Here is a 16,729-nt window from a genome sequence, read left to right as displayed (position 1 = left end):
TACTTTATCTAAGGCCTTCAGAATAGTTGATACTTTCTATGAAATAACACTTTTCTTGAAATTCAATTGTATGGAAAGATTGAACCATTTTTATGAAAAATCAAATAGGTCTAGGAAAGCAGGTCATTTCCCACAAGGCCCACACACCTCTGAAATCCTGCGCTATGCCCTTCTCTTCAGCCCCTAGAGGGCAGCATGCACTAAAAGAAACTCACCCAAAGCCCAATTAGAATCCATTTAAATGGCCACTTACCTTAGATCCAATTGTTTCTCATCGACCTTAAAAAAGACCTTCGAAAAATCTCATTAGACACACTATCAAGAGTTTTAAAAAGTATTAGCTGTAATTAATGGCTACCACAGTACTGCTTTATTAAGATCATCAAATGAATAATATTAAGTATCTGGGATTTGCCCAGGAAGAAGCATGTGCTTTCTCAAATGGGATTTCTCCAGCGGAAGTGATTTCCTGGCCTATCTGCCCTGGGCAGGCTGTCTTCAAACCTCAGAGTGACAGAGCCATGGCTAGAGGTCTCTCTGCTCTATTTCCTCTCACCCACCTGCCTCCTCCACTTGCCCTTCATTCTTGGCCCACTAAGAATAGAGGCTCTCCGGGCTGGGGATGTAGCTTAGAGGTAGGGCACTTGCCTTGCTTGGATGTCTGAGGCCCTGGGTTCCACCCTCTGTATGGGTCAGGTGGAGGGAGGCTCCAGAGCCTAGGTTCTTGGACACTGTTACTTTGTTTCTAGAGTTCACTTTTGCTTTGCCCGCTAATACCGTCGTCAGTGCAAAAATATAAAGGAGAAGACACAGGTTTAACCCACAGCCAGATCACAAATCTTCCAATGATAAAATAAAGCCCATCGCACACAGGCTTCTGAGACTTTCCATCACAGCTCCTCCCGCAGGCTCCTTGGGCTCATAGTGCTGGTGCTTAACGCCTGAATCTCCATTCTGTTTCTTTCTCCAGGAGCCTTAGATGCATTCTGGGTTCCACCGCTAATCGAAGCCTCATGGTTCTAATATGCAAAATGAAGAAGGATGCCAAGTGCCTTCATCCCCGTTCTAGAGAGGCAGATGGGAGTTACAGGCTCTTTGATGCCAAAATCATGGAGGAAAAAGTAACACAATTTCTCCTATTCATAGAGACACATCATTGAGGATTCTGTACTAATTCCTGTTGATTTTTGGATTTTTGGCGACTCCTTTTTTCTTCAAAAATGTCTGGCTTCAGAGGGATAAAACAGTTTTCATCAATGTATGGGATGTTGTCAAAACAGGACACTAGAGGATTTTTTAAAATGAAAAATAACCCTTCCAATATTGAAAGGCAGTATCCATTAATTCAATCGAACATTATTTTCATAAGCAAATATGTTTGAAAAATTAGCAAGTAAATGCATAAATAAATTACCTACATTGAAAGCTGTTACTGGCAGATATGATGACATGTTTCCTGTTAACTAGTTTACATTTCTTTTGAAGTGAATTTCTGGCTGACAGTGTTTATGTCACAGATGGTATCCTCACCTGCTTCATTAAGGCCTGTTTAGAATACAGTTCTAATGTAGGTTTTATTCCATGTAAAGCCACCTAGAGATAATTTTAAACGATCATATCGACTAACAAACACGTAATCAAGAAGCTCTTAAAATTTTATTAAAATTCAGGTCTTTCACCATTAGCAAACCTGCTTCATTAACATATTAATAGATAATGTTCCTGCTCATAATTAGCGTGTATTTTCTTTGCATCATTGTAGTTGAAAGAATTCAGGTGGGGTTTGATAGAAAAGTTGTTTTTTTTTTTTTTAAATTTCTGCCAACAAAGCACCTGGGAGAACAATGAAGCTCCTGACCACCTTTTCCATTTTAACCATCTGCTTCCTCCTCCCCACATTTTTTTTCTCCTTAAACTTCACTCTATGATTTATTTTCCCCACATCAGCCCACCGTGAATTACAGACAAGCAATGAACTACCTACAAATGGATGAGAATTCGGATTGGACGAGATTGAAGGATGAATGCTACCTGCAAGAAAAATGTCAGGTACAAAAACATTCTCATTTAGAGTTTGAGAAAAGCTGGAATATGAGAATGAAAATAAGCTCATCTGTCTTTAAAATAATTTTAAACCCTCTCTTGTGCAAACTCGTAATTCCAGTTATTCTGGAGGCTAAGGCAGGAGGATTACAAATTCAAGGCCAACCTGAGCAACTTTCTGAGACCATGTCTCAAAATAAAAAAATAAAAAGGGCTAGGATGTAGCTCAATGATAAAGCACCCTGGGTTCAACCACCAGTACTGTGAAACTCCACACCACGTACAACCACAATGAGGTCCTAATTAGGCTAAGTTATATCCATGTTTGTATAATATGTCAAAGTGTAATATGTATCTAAAAAGAACAAATTTTTAATAGGCAAAAACAGTTGTTCAAAATGTGAGTGTAAAGAATAGACCATATAGTCCATGTCTATGTTTCTATAAAATAATGATATCCATGTTAAGGAATGCTGTCTTATAGAGAGGAATCATACAGAGAAGTGATGGTTGTTCTTTTTTATTTTTCAATTACCACAAAATTTGGAGTAGGTCTATAATTGAGGTCCTTGGGATAAAGCCACAGTGTTATTTTGAAATATTCTCACTGAGGCAATGGATTAGTTGTGACATGTTAGCAATAAAGAATAGCATTTGCATTATCCCTTAAGGCAATAATCAAAATAAAATGGGAAATGATGTTTAAATTAAAAATAGCAATTGTCTTCAATATGGTCTAAACAATTCCCAATTCTTTACCACATTCCGAAGCCTCACTATTCTGTGACTTTAGAGTTCATCTTGACATGAAGCAGAAGCTACCAGTATGTTGGCAAAATCACACTATTGTGTGATTGGCATATTGCAACCTCTTCTATGGGTCAGAACTTAGTCTTAGTTATTAGGAGTACCCACTATTTTCCCACACTTTGGATTTGTGTTCTAATGTTTTAGGTCTTAGAGAATATGTGTGCCCCCTCAACTCATTTTATCCTGGATCAAAAGTAGGCCCAGAGAAATTTAGCAACTATCTCAGCTTGTCAGGGGCTGAGGAGAAAAATTAAGACCTGATTTCTTTCTTTTTTTTCTTTCTTTCTTAACCATTCCTTTCTTATAATTTGCCACTTATGATTTTCTCAATAAAAGACAAAAATAACATATCTATGAGTTACTAGAACAAAGTGATATATCAGGTTGATTGAGGAGAGACTAAGTTGAATATGACCATAAAGAACATTTTCGTTGTCCATCTGAGATACCACCTGAATAAAGGGAGGATTAAATATGATACTGGAGAGGTGCTGCTTCTTTATCCTTCTAATAGTGTAATTATGAACTACTATTTCTACATTTATGAATTAAATTTACAAGACTTAGTGCAGCATGCCCACTAGAACTTTCTGCAGTGATGGAGTATTACCCTATGTGGGAGCCACCAGCCATATGCATCTGTTTCACTTAAAATGTGATTAGGGCAATTGAGTAATTGGATTTTTAATTTTATTTAATTTTTAAAAATTTAATCTTAATGAACAAATTTGGATAGCCACATGTAGCTAGTGGTTACTGTATGGGACAGCACAGAGTTAGCATATTCCTTGAAGAGTTAGAGTCAAATAATGTCAGTGAGCTAGAGACCTCTGGTGGAGGGGAATGTTATCTGCAAGATACAGAGCACAACTTTAAGATTGTTGATTTGATTTGATTTGATTTTTTAAGATGCACATATTTCAGAATTGGGCACACATTTTAATACTAAAACTGCCGCTGAATGTGATTTGTAAATTCCATAGCTAGTAAGGTATGGAATAATGAAGAATGTAGGGACTAATTATGCTGTTTTAAATTCCCTGTGGTAATAAGTTTCTATTGTTGGGCTTGTTAACAGGACATGGAAGGACAATTAAAACTGGTTAGAAACGTTGTACATTTTGGTTATCTGAGTTGAATAATGGAATATCCTAGGACCCCAGGCAGACCAAGAAGCATTTTTCAGGATGAGAGATGTCTCAGATTGTATTCTGTCAATTCAGAGATGATGTAGATTGGCTGAAGACTGCACGAAATTCCAAACAGCTGTTAGATCACCTGTCTAGAAAAGAAATGCAGACACTATTGCCACCTCCTGCACTGACTTACAACCACACGTAGTCACCTCCATAAGGTTAAGGTAAACTTTTCTTCTTATATTAGGCTTAAAAGGAGAGATGTGGGCCTTTTACTTCCTAATTTGTGCTCCCTAAAATGAAGTTCGCCAATATATTTGTTTCCTTTCTGACTCTACTACCTTCTATACTGTTTATTGCCCTCTTTAGCCATCAAAAGCCTAATTACTCAAACCACAGTCTGATACAGCCACTCTCCAGGCAATGTGAGGCCTCCTCTTCTCTTCTCTGGCCATTCTTACCTCTTCTTGAATCCTACGTTTGCTTGGCTTCAATCCTAATACTCTGCTTGTATGGCTGGAAACTCCCAAAGAACTGATGAGACTGTCAACAGACAGTTGTCAAAAGTATTAAAACCATATCCTGAGCTTTTTCTAAATGTAAATTTCTTAAAATAATGCTCAGTGTGTGCTAGCTGTCATTATGTGGGAATTTAAAAATCTTATGTCACCAAACCCATCCTTTATGATTTCTGAGTTTCTAATTTATGTAAGAAGTTCTCCCCTACCTTAAAGCTATCCAAATATCTTCCTACATATCTGTGGATGATTTAATTACATACCTAGAAAATCAGAGAAACTTTATTTAAAAATGATTACACTTAATAAGTTAAATTGAGAAAGTAGCTAAATATAAATTTTTATAGAAAATAGTCTTAACTAGTTAAAATGGAACTGAATTCATTTATTTAATTTTAATTAATTTAAATTTAGATAACCACATGTGGCATGTGGCTATTGGACAATACAGATTTAGTGCACCCCATATAAGAGTTAGATTCAGATAATGTTAGTACACAAGACAATGAAATAAAATATACCCACATATAAGTTGAACAAAAAGAAGCTATGCACTTGTCTGGCATTCTTGGGGTCCAGGGTTTGATACCCAGAACCTCAACTACACACACACACACACACACAAAACAAAAAATAAAAAACCCTACGGATAAGATCATAACATTTTCTATAGGACATAAGACATGGATAAATGTGAAGGCATAATGTGGCTTTGATGACAAGATGACATGATTAAAAATGTCACTTTCTTAAAAATAAAAATACAAATCTAGTCAATTCCACTAAAATATTAAACAAGATTTTCCTGGAACTGAAATATATAAATATATAGAGAGACGGATACATAGAGATATATTAGAATTGCCAGAAAATGTTTTTGAAAAGGGCAAAATATATCCCAAATATAAAACCTACTATAAAGTTACTGTGATCACAAATATGATAATGGTTCATAGCTAGAATAAACAAAGAACTCATTAGCAAGTTCAACAATAGATCCAAGTTCATATGATAAATATGCCATTTCAGTTCAGTGAGAAGAGTAGTTTAATAGTCTTGGCAAAAAAATGATTTAGAAGACAATAAAGTTAGATACCCCCAATTTCAATTTTTTGCTTCCACCTTCAGCCACCCCACCCCCAGACCAGAGAGAATTGAACCAAGGCCCTTATGTATGCTCCACACATACTCTACCTCTAAGCTATATCGGCAGCCCAATGTTTCACTTTTTAAATGTGCCATTGTATTAATTAAGAGAGGCTAGAGCTAAGGAAATCCTCTGTATATAAGATTATTAGTTGAAACTCTTTCTCTCCCCCAAAATACAGATGTAAAATAGATACTGATATTCTCATTTTGATATGAAAATATCAAACATCTTATTCTAAATAACAGATAATTCAAGACAAAAATGAGATTAGAAACTTAGATTCTGAAAAATCAAAATGCAATATCACTTATGCAATACCTTATAATTTTACATTTTCCTTCTGTTTTTGTTTGTTTGTTTGCACTGAAAGTCCTACATGCCTCAGAAAAGTTTTGTCCTGGAGGGTGAGTCTATTCTTTTATAACCTAAGATGAACTGTAACAGTAGTAGGGGAAAAGGGGTGTGTGTGAAGTCATTAAGCCACAATTTCTTGTGATGTTTCTGATGTGAAAAACCATTAGCAATGTGAGGTTTTTTGTTTGTTTGTTTGTTTGTTTTTTTTAAGAGAGAGAGAGAGGAGAGAAAGAGAGAGACATTTTTTTTAATATTTATTTTTTAGTTTTCGGAGGACACAACATCTTTTGTTTTTGTATGTGGTGTTGAGGATCAAACCCAGGCCGCAAGCATGCCAGGCGAGCATGCTACCGCTTGAGCCACATCCCCAGCCCCAACATGAGGTTTTCTAGTAGTTTTAATTATAGGTAACACTAGTGAAAATATTGAGTCTGAGTCCCTGACTAAATTTTTTTTAAAGAAAAATCTAGTAAAACGTATGTGTAAAATTACTATCTTAACTGACAGGGATTTGTATAATAAGTAGAAATATAAAACAAATAAATGCTAATTATTTATAAATAACTGAACTTAGTGAATTTGTTTGGTATTTTTCCTGCCTCTGTGCACATTCACTGCCAAATTGCTAGAAGCTAGCTAGCTAGCTAGATGAGTGACAAATCAATCTATACCAGAGTACACTAAAGTTTGAAGTCCCAAACCCTTGCTTTATACTTTTAAAAGAAATATAAAGAAAACACTGATTGACAACAAGGAGTTTTATTTCTAATTTGCCTCAACAGTTTAAGGTTGAAAATGACTTATACCGTGAGAAGACTCTTCAGTTTAAAAAGTGATATTAAATTGAATCATCTTGTGCAATGTTTTACTCTTTCCACTTGTCTGGGAATAGAAGGATGAGATGAGTATACTTATTTCAATGGATGAATGACAACAGTAAATGGACAAAACCGCTGTATGTGGCTTATTTCACATTATCTTTCTTCTGAAACTGGACATATTTTGCTTCTCTTTTTAAACAGAGAGGGTAAGACAGCATGGAGTAAATTAAGAACAAAGCAAGGGTTAGCTTTTTCTTTCCTTTTGGTTGTTTTGTTTTGTGGTGCTGGGGTTCAAACCCAGCACCTTGAACATGATAGGCAAGTGCTTTACCACTGAGCTCCATTGCTTGCAATTTTTTTTTTTTTTTTTACTTTGCAAGACATATGGTCTTTATCTCTACTACTCAACTCTGCTGTTGTAATGTAAAAGCAAACACGGACAACAAATAAATGAATGGGTGTAACTGTATTCCAACAGAAGTTCTTCTAATAAAACAGACAGTGAAGCGTGGCCTGTGGCGCATAGCTTAACCCCCTCCATTACCCATTTAAACCTCAAAGAGAGTGAAAGTCACTAACCAAGGTTGTTGATTAAGAAATGCCTGGGAGGGGTTGAAAATCACAGTGACATTTCCCTTTTGGATCAAATACAGTCTTACATATTAATAAATACCAACATGTAGCAAGATATCAGTACATTCCTCAATTCTCCTAATAAGTTAACATAATATATTTATCACCTTTTAGATGACAAGTAAAGATGGCAGAAAGAAGAAAAATGCAATTTCCAACATAGCTTTTTCCATGTTATTTATGCCATGGTAGAGTAGAACTAAAGCTGGGCACGGTGCATGTCTGCAATTCCAGGAACTCAGGAGTTGAGGCAGGAGGATTGCAAGTTCAAGGCCAGCCTCAGCAACTTAGTGAAACTCTATCCTGAAATAAAAACATAAAAAGGACTGGGGATGTAGTTCAGTGGTAGAGCACCCCTCGGTTTAATACTAGTACCAAACAAAGATTTAGAACTAAAATGTTCAACATAGAATGAAGGATGATCTCTTTGTGACCAGGAAAATCAGGGATAGTATCTTCACCATGATGTCCTAACTATAAATTCTTCTGTATTAGGAGAAGAATGCTTGAAGAAGTATCTTGAACAGTTAAAAAATGTAGATTTCCAGGTGAATAATTCCATTCTTTTTTTTTTTTTTGAGAGAGAGAGAGAGAATTTTAATATTTATTTTTCAGTTATCGGCGGACACAACATCTTTGTTTTGTCTGTGGTGCTGAGGATCGAACCCTGGGCCACACGCATGCTAGGCGAGTGCGCTACTGCTTGAGCCACATCCCCAGCCCAATAATTCCATTCTTAACTTGCTAAGATGAATTGGAGTTTTATCAGCTAGCTACCTTGGAGGGAAGCAGAATGATTTGCTGGCACCCAAAATACTAAATATTAATATTGGAATGTTGGACTTTAGATGGATTTTTTAAGACTTTATTCTGAATTAATATATTTGAAAATAAGTATGTTCAGTGTTACTTAAATAATAAAGTAAATGTTATTAATAGACATATCTTATATGAGGACTTCTCACTTTTGTAGTTTTTTTATGTATTGAATTAAGGATCTTTCAGACTTGCACTTATAATTTGATTCTGTTAGTCAAACCACAAACAAGTAAGTTGTTCTCATCACCAAATAATACCGAGTTCCCTTTCTGTGCTGTTTATTCCATGATGCTTGCTGACAAGAGTAAGGAAGATCTGGATGGGGTTGGGAGAACATGTGCCCATTTCTGGATCTCTCCTACAACATTCCAAATGGGCTTGGTTAATTTTATTCATATCTTTTAATGGCAAAAAGTAAACAAAATAAAATGTACCCTCAAAGTAAAGGAAAGACCTTTCCTACAAGCTTGCCCTTTATTTGGTGGTGTTGTTCCCTCCCAACCCAGTTATGGCTTCTAGCCACTAGTTCTATACTCTTGTGTGACAGAGCCTTCCAAATGACACAAAATGAAAATGCCAGATACTTCGTTAAAAAATCAGGAACACTGTGGTACTAGATTGTACACGTTTTTTCTTCAGTCTCTCATCTATCAGGTTTTTATTAGATATTAGTATCAGATATCATTAGATATAATCCAGTGCATCCACTTCTATATTAATATTAGAAATTTAACACCCTCTCCTAGACCTTGGGGGACTCACTGGTCCAGAGTCCAGAGTGAGGGATACCTCATGACTCCCCGTTGGTTTGTTATCCATTAGCTGTCAGTTCCTCCTTTTGCCAGCTGTGCCAGTTCCTGCCTGGAGGCAGCTGACAGTTGCACTCATTCCTCACCCAAGACACAAAGAGGCAAGTGCCTGATCCTGACCTTTCCTTTAGAGGACAATGACAAAATGTTGCCCTCCATCCCCAGCTGCCACTGATGTGACCAGGTCTAACTCTTACTCCATGTAGTTTACACAGCTGTCAAATAGTGATGTCATATAATTGTCTAAATATGTTATAATTATAAATCTTTGATTAAGTCACAGTTTGCCCCAGAAATAAGTTGCTTTGGGAACTAATTAAGTTAGAAAATGTTGTCTGCTCATGTTTAGAACAAATATTTTGAAATTGTATTAAAAAAAAAAAACAAACAAACAACCAGTTGTGCCAGGAGCAGTGGTACCTGCCTGCAATTGTAGCTACTTAGGACACTGAAGCAGAAGGATCACAAGTTTGAGGCCAACCTGGGCAACTTAGTGAGACCCTGTCTCAAAATAAAATAAAAAGGGCTGGGTATATAGCTCAGTGATAGAGCACTTTCTTAGCATGTGGGAGGCCCTGGGTTCAATCCCTAATACTGAAAAAAAAAATTCTATATGCAAATAAAATGGATACAAAAAGAAATATTCCTCTGTACCAAATATTTCCCTTAACTATATTTTATGATGGCTAAAACCCCTCCGATTTACAATAATTTCCTAGAATTGAATATTGTCTTTGCAAGTATTAAAAAATAAAAATATCAATAGGTAGAGTGAAAACAATAGTCATTCAGTTAACATCTCAGTGAAGGTTAGCTAATCAGATCTATTTCCCATAGGAAAGGACATCAGAAGGACATACTAAAGAAGGGCACAGCCCTTGAGTGTTGAAAGGAAAAATGGGAGATGGGGTTGTCCCCCTGCCGCAGTCTGGCTGGGCATAATTCAGGAGCCACTTGTCAAAAGAAACTAACTTTATTTTTAGAACCACACAGGCCAAACAAAACAGCTCCTCAGGAAAAACCCTCAGAGCCCAACTGCCACCACCGGCTTCCCACAAGCCTCTCCCTCAACCACACACATCACCACCTCCCACAATCCTCCTGCTCTTGAGGCCAATTGGCTGGGTCGCATGGGCGGAGCCAAAAAAAAGTCCCCCAATGAGCAGCTCCGTGGTCTGAAAGGGCAGGGAAACAGCCCAATGAGCATCACCACAGAGGAGCCAATCAGCTAGATGTTGCTGGGGCCGCTGTGAGCCAATCATCAGCCGGCAGCTGGAAGTTTGCTGGGGCCCCTTCGGCTGTGGCTCTCAACATCCCCCTAATAGTTTTCATACATCCTTCTTTTGGCACTTTGTGATGATATCTTATATGAGTTATCAATTTATCTGTGGAAACTTTCAGAACTAGATCTCACATTCTAGGACCCTAAACTGTATTATAATTGTCCAAGGAAAGATCCTCTCTTCTCTACCATTTCTAATTCCTTTATCCAAGGTATTTTTCTCAACTAATATTAGTACCAAGAAACTCTGCTAGCCCTTTGAAGGTCAGTTTTACCGTATGCATCACATTATTTCCTCCTTTTATTCAATCACTCAGGATTGATTGAAATGCACTGATACGTGCAGATTTTGTTATAAAGTACTATATTTCACATCTCAGTACTGGATCTCAGGTTTCTCAACAGATACTTAAAATCAGACATTTTCACTGAAAATGAAAATAAAATTATAAAATTTTCCTTAAAAAAATGGGTGCTGGGGATGTATCTCAGTGGTAGAGTGTGTGTTTAGCATGTGCAAGGTTCTGGGTTGGATCCCCAGCATCAAAATCAATCAATAAATAGAAAGAATGAAAAATGTTATGATAAATGAAAGAAGCCAGATTACAAAAAACTACTTGTTGCATTATTCCACTTAAATAAAATGCCTAGAATAGGTAAATCTATATAGAGGGAAAGCGGATTAATGATTGATTAGGGCTGAGGGTGGGGGTGGGAATGACTACTAATAGATGTGAGGTTTCTTTTTGAGCTGATGGAAATGTTCTAAAAACTTGACTGTTATGATACCTGTACAACTCTGAAAATATACTAAAGTTACTGAGCAGGGTGCTGTAGCACAAACCTGTAATCCCAGTGACTTGGAAGGTAGGAGGATTGCAAGTTCAAAACTAGCTTCAGCAACTTAGTGATATCCTAAGCAACTTTGGAAGAACATGTCTCAAAATAAACAATAAAAAGGGGTAGGGATGTGGCTCAATAGTTAAGCACCCCTGGGTTCAATTACTGGCACCAATAAAGGAAGAAAGCTACTGAATTATGTATTTACGATGGAAAAAAATTTATGGTGTATAAACTGTAGTCAACAAAATGGTTTAAAAAACAAAGTCAGAACTGAGGATATAGCTCAGTCGCAGACACTTGCCTGCTATGCTTGAGGCCTTGGGTTTAATTCCCAGCACCACAAAAAAACTATAACAACAACAACAACAACAGAAAAATCAGCGGGCACTAGTCTTTGGTGGACCTCTCCATCCAATTCCAGCTTCCTTTCTTCTTCCTTCCTTTTCCTTTTTCTCATTGTTTGAATTCCTTCCAGACTGAAATAGAGCTCATTTTGTCACTTTAGAACCAAGAGAATCCTAAATTTTCTTTTAGAAATGCATTAGCATAGGAAAAAATATAAAGCTAAGAAAGTAGGAGACATTGAAGTATGATTTATGATTTATTTTATGAAGTCTTCAGTACTTTCTTTAAATTGGTAGTTATAATAAGCTGCAAGTATACCTATTCATACTAAAGACTGATTTAAGCTCTTATGAAAGTATACTTGTATAAAAAACATTCAGTCAGGTTGTCTTTGTCCATTTTGTGCTATTATAAAAGAACTACCCTTAGACTGCATAGTTTCTAAGAACAGAGATTAACTTTTTAGTTTTGGGAAGTCTAAGGTCAGGGAACCCACATCTGGCCAGGCCCTTTGTGCCTCATTCTCCCACAGTGGAAGGCAGGAGGGCAAGAGAGCACATTTGAGAGTGAGAGAGAAGGGAAGTGGACAGAATCGTCCTTTTCTCAGGGACTCACTAACCAGTGATAACCTACTGACCACGGTGATAATGGCATTCATCCATTTACGAGGGGAGGGCCCTCTTGACCTAGTCACCTCCTAAAGGTCCCACCTCTCAACACCATTGCACATGAACTTTGGGAGATATGTTTCATCATATCACAGGGACAGAGAAAGGAGCTGACCCAAACAGGGCTGCTAGGGTCAGCAAAGCCAGAATTCCCCAGGGTTCACAGTCACAGAAACAAGGTACTGCCAACACCAAAACTTTTGATACATAAGCAATCCATAAATATATAATATTTGTCTGGCTGCAGGGACTGAAGTGGGGAAAAAAAGCAGTAAAGGAAAGTTCAATATAAATTAACAGTATCAACTGCCACTATTGGTCGTTACTACACACCAGGCACTCCACTGAGTGCTATGACACATATCTGGTTAACCCACACAACAATCCCAAGACTGTTATCTCAGAATTACAGATGAAGAGCAGGTATGCTGGTGCAGGCCTGTAATCCCAACTACTTGGGAGGCTGATGTAGGAGGATCACAAGTTGGAAGCTGTCCTCAGCAACTTAGTGAGATCCTGTGTCAAAATAATTTTTTTTTTTAAAGGGCTAAGGATGTAGCTCAGTGTAGAGCACTTGCCTAGCATAGACAAGTCACTGGATTCCATCCCCAGTAGTGTAAACAAATAAATAAACAAGTAAGTAAATTATAGATGAAGAAACTGAGACTCAGAATAGCTGATTAACCTGCCTAAGACCGCACAGCTAGTAAAAATGACCCCTGCATATGTGCTGTAGTAAGGTATATATTTATTTAACATTATGTAATATTGCATGATTGTATGTATATACAAATATATAATATTAAGAATACATAAGGCCTCTAATGTGGAAGCTAGAGAGCAAAAAAAGGGAAAAAGGCATGGGACCTAATAAAATAGATGGGAGACCGGTAGAATAAAGGAAAGTAGGAGAAGGGAAGTGGAGAGAGAAAGGAGAGGTACTCAGTAATAAAATTAATGAAATTATTTTGTGTGCATGTAGGCATATGTAACAACTAGTCCTACTATTATGATAATTATTATGCAATAATAAAAATTAATTAAAAATTTTAAAAAAGATGTAAGACTTCTAACTCAAGGAAGAACTTCACTTGTGTGGACTAACTCTCAGAAAATAGGTATGAACTGAAACTTTATTTTGGAACCCACAAGTTGCATAATATAGAATTAAGATTGATGTTTCCGATGGGTGGGGCAGGGTTTTTGTTTTGTTTTCTTTTTTACTTGTCATTTTGTTTCAGAGAACTGAGTTTTTCCCCCCTAGAATATAAAAATACATTTTAGAGCTTTAACTCATAACAAAAAGAAATATATCACACTGCTACTTATTTTAAACCAATTCCTGGGGCACTGTGATTTATCCATCTTTGATCAAAGGTTCTTCCTAAGCAGACTGATTTTATGAATTTTCTTGAACTGTGTTAAATGGCATCACATTAGCATCAATATGAAAGAGAAGCAAGGGGTGGGCTTGGCACAAAAGCATGACCTCTTATTAGTTACTATTCTGATACTTTATTTGTCAGCACTGATTCAATGGCAGGGAAAGACGGCTCATAGGAGATTATGTAGAAAGACTATGGTACACTTTACAGCCTTTCTCAAGCCATCAGGGTAAAGAATTGACTGGTACTTACATCCATAATTATATGTAGCATTTTGGCTCTGTAATTAAATTGAAAATAAATCACATGCAGCAATTTGTTAAATTTAAATACTGTTACAAAAAAATTTAAAAAGATCAGTGAATGAAATGAGCTTTTGAACTTAAGGATATGATTTGAAAAAAAGATTGCCATTCACTCCGACTACCAAAAGAAAACCTAGTAACACTTAACTCCACTGAATCTCAAATGTGATGAGGCCATTAGAATCTGCCATAGAACTGGATTTTGCAGGAAATAACTGCAGTAAACCCTCATGTACAGGAAACTCAAAACTTTAAGTTTAAAATAACTCATGTTCATAGATTGGCTTTGGTATACTTTTCAAATTATTCAATTTTCCTTAAGAATTAGACATAATATTTATTAAAAAATAGTACAATTAATTTCAGTCCTTCAGAAGTAACTAAACAAAGAAGAGACTTATTCAAATTAGTGCCTGAACTAGGATAAATCAAAATAACTATGTATAAAAACAAGGGTATTTCAGGCTACTAAATATTTTTTGGTTAAAAGTATTCTCATATATATTAAATAGTTAAGAGTATTTCTAGAAGATCCATAAAAGAATTTCTGATTTGGGATCACTTTAAATGCTCACAGTCTTTTGGGACAACTGACCAAGTGGGACAAGGGAATGGGGTAACCAGGGCTGGACTTCCCCAACAGACTTGCTGGACAGTGGGAGTTGATAAGGGATTTTCCCCAGTGTTGTCATTGAAAGAACTTCAAGGCCCAGAACTATTACACATGAATGATGTGCAGAATTATTGCTAAATGTGGAGGAGCACAGTGTGAGCTGGTTTGAATGGAGGTATAAAGGTCTTCACTTTTCCAGGCAGGTGAAGCATTTCTCTCTGGGAAGGCTAACAAGAGGAACTAGACATCTAGCATTCCTCCTTGGGATGTGAGAGATGCAGTGGGAAGCCACACTTTCCTACCTACATCTTCCTTACATGTCTAAACTTTTCCCTTTTTGTTGGCTGCTTTAGGAGTGAATAAAAATAACCAACATTGAACGAAGTCTAAGTTACTGTTCTTGCTCATCTTTGAACCTGAACCAAACTTTGTGGTCTGCTGAATACAGGGTAGGCAGGCTCCCATGATTCCCCAAAATATGAATTATTGTTGAGAGCCCAGTAGGAATGGCCCCTGGCATTTTGCCAGAAGTAATGGTTGAGAGGCGAGCCATTAAGATGATGCTGGATTGATTCAATTGTATATAGACCCCTGCTGTCCACCTCCGTCTTCTCACAGGGATTTCCTGGGGAGTTCCTTTTGGTTGGTGAAATTCCGGTGGAGGTGGAGGGAGTTCCGGTTGGTGTAGTGTGCCAGAGAGACGCAATGGTGGGTGGCGTTGGAGAGAGTTCCCAGGGAGTGTGTGTGGAGTGCTGTTGGAGTTCAGGCAATAAAGTTTCCTGTTTGAACATACAAGTGCTTTGTGGAGGCTTGGTGATTTGTGCCCAGCCAGACTGCGGCAAGTTATGGGGGTTTCAGTCCGTTATGTATTTGTATTTAGAAAACAAGCAAATGGAATTGTGTTCGCAGTCACCACCGGGCTGTTGTCACTCTCTAACACCAGCGCTGCCTCTAGCTGGAGGAGCTCCAGCCGATGGCGGGCAAGTAAGAAGGTCTTTCTATCGTGGCTCATACAAAGCAGACTGCCCCACAGATCCACTGGTGGTAAAACACCCAGGTAACAACTGGCCACAAAAGCCGACTCACAAGCAGGCACCCTCTACTGGAAGGGTGAAGAAACCGCATCGTTCAAGGCCCCGTGCTGTGGCACTCCGTGAAATTACACTCTATCAGAAGTCCACTGAACTGCTGGTTGGCAAACTCCGCTTCCAGCGTCTAGTGCGAGAAATTGCCCAAGACTTCAAAACAGATCTGCGCTTCCAGAGCAAAACTATTGGTGCTTTGCAGGAGGCAAGCGAGGCCTATCTTGTTGGCTTTTTTGAAGACACCAACCTTTGTGCTACCCATGCCAAACGTGTAACAATGATTCCAAAAGATACCCAACTAGCACGCGGCATATGTGGAGAACGTGCTTAAGAATTTACTATCTATGATTTCATTCTCAAAAAAAAAAAAAAATGTTTTTTCTCTTCTTCCTGTCATTGGTAGTTCTGAACATTAGATTTCCCCCCCCAATAAGGTCAAAAGGTACCTAAGTATATGATTGTGAGTGGAAAAATAGGGGACAGAAATCAGATATGCCTAGAGATTTACCTCAGAGAGATGAATACAATGTTTTCACACACACACACACACACACAAAAAAAAAATGCATCTGTGTGTTTCTAGTAGCTTTCTTCCTAAGCACGCACACTCAAAAATACATCTTGAAACAATACAAATTGTTCTTCAGCTAGAGAATGTACTATGGTATCTCCATAAAGTAGAACAGTCATCAGAAATAAAAGGAATGAACTGTGAATACACACAACAACACTGATAAATCTCAAATACATTATGTTAAGTAAATAGGCACACTCAAAAGGCTATACACTATATGGATATGAGGTGTCCCCCCAAAGCTCCTGTGTTAGAGCAAAAATATTCAGAGATGAAATGATTAGATCATGAGATGAAAGCTAATCAGTCCATTCTAGACTGAATGAACTGAGTGATAACTGTAAGCAGGTGGAAGTTAGGTCAATGGAACATCCGACTCTTGGAAATTATGTCTTGTCCACTGGCTCCTCCTTTCCTCTCTACTTCCACTTTGCCAAGAGCAGAGCAGCTTCTCTCTGCTATGCCTCTACACCACGATGTCCCTCATCACCTTAGATCTACAGTGTTGGAACCAGACAGTCTTAGAATGAAACTTC

At 37.6% G+C, this 16,729-nt stretch overlaps 1 pseudogene; it reads left to right on the top strand.

The window, feature by feature from the left end:
* Window positions 1-1,031: 1,031 nt before the first annotated feature.
* On the top strand, window positions 1,032-15,950 carry LOC113200553 (histone H3.3C-like; annotated as a pseudogene).
* The last annotated feature ends 779 nt before the right edge of the window (window positions 15,951-16,729 follow it).

This window comes from Urocitellus parryii, chromosome 6 (assembly GCF_045843805.1).
Source record: "Urocitellus parryii isolate mUroPar1 chromosome 6, mUroPar1.hap1, whole genome shotgun sequence".
Taxonomy (NCBI): Eukaryota; Metazoa; Chordata; class Mammalia; order Rodentia; family Sciuridae; genus Urocitellus; species Urocitellus parryii.
This window is presented reverse-complemented; position numbering and strand designations above follow the sequence as displayed.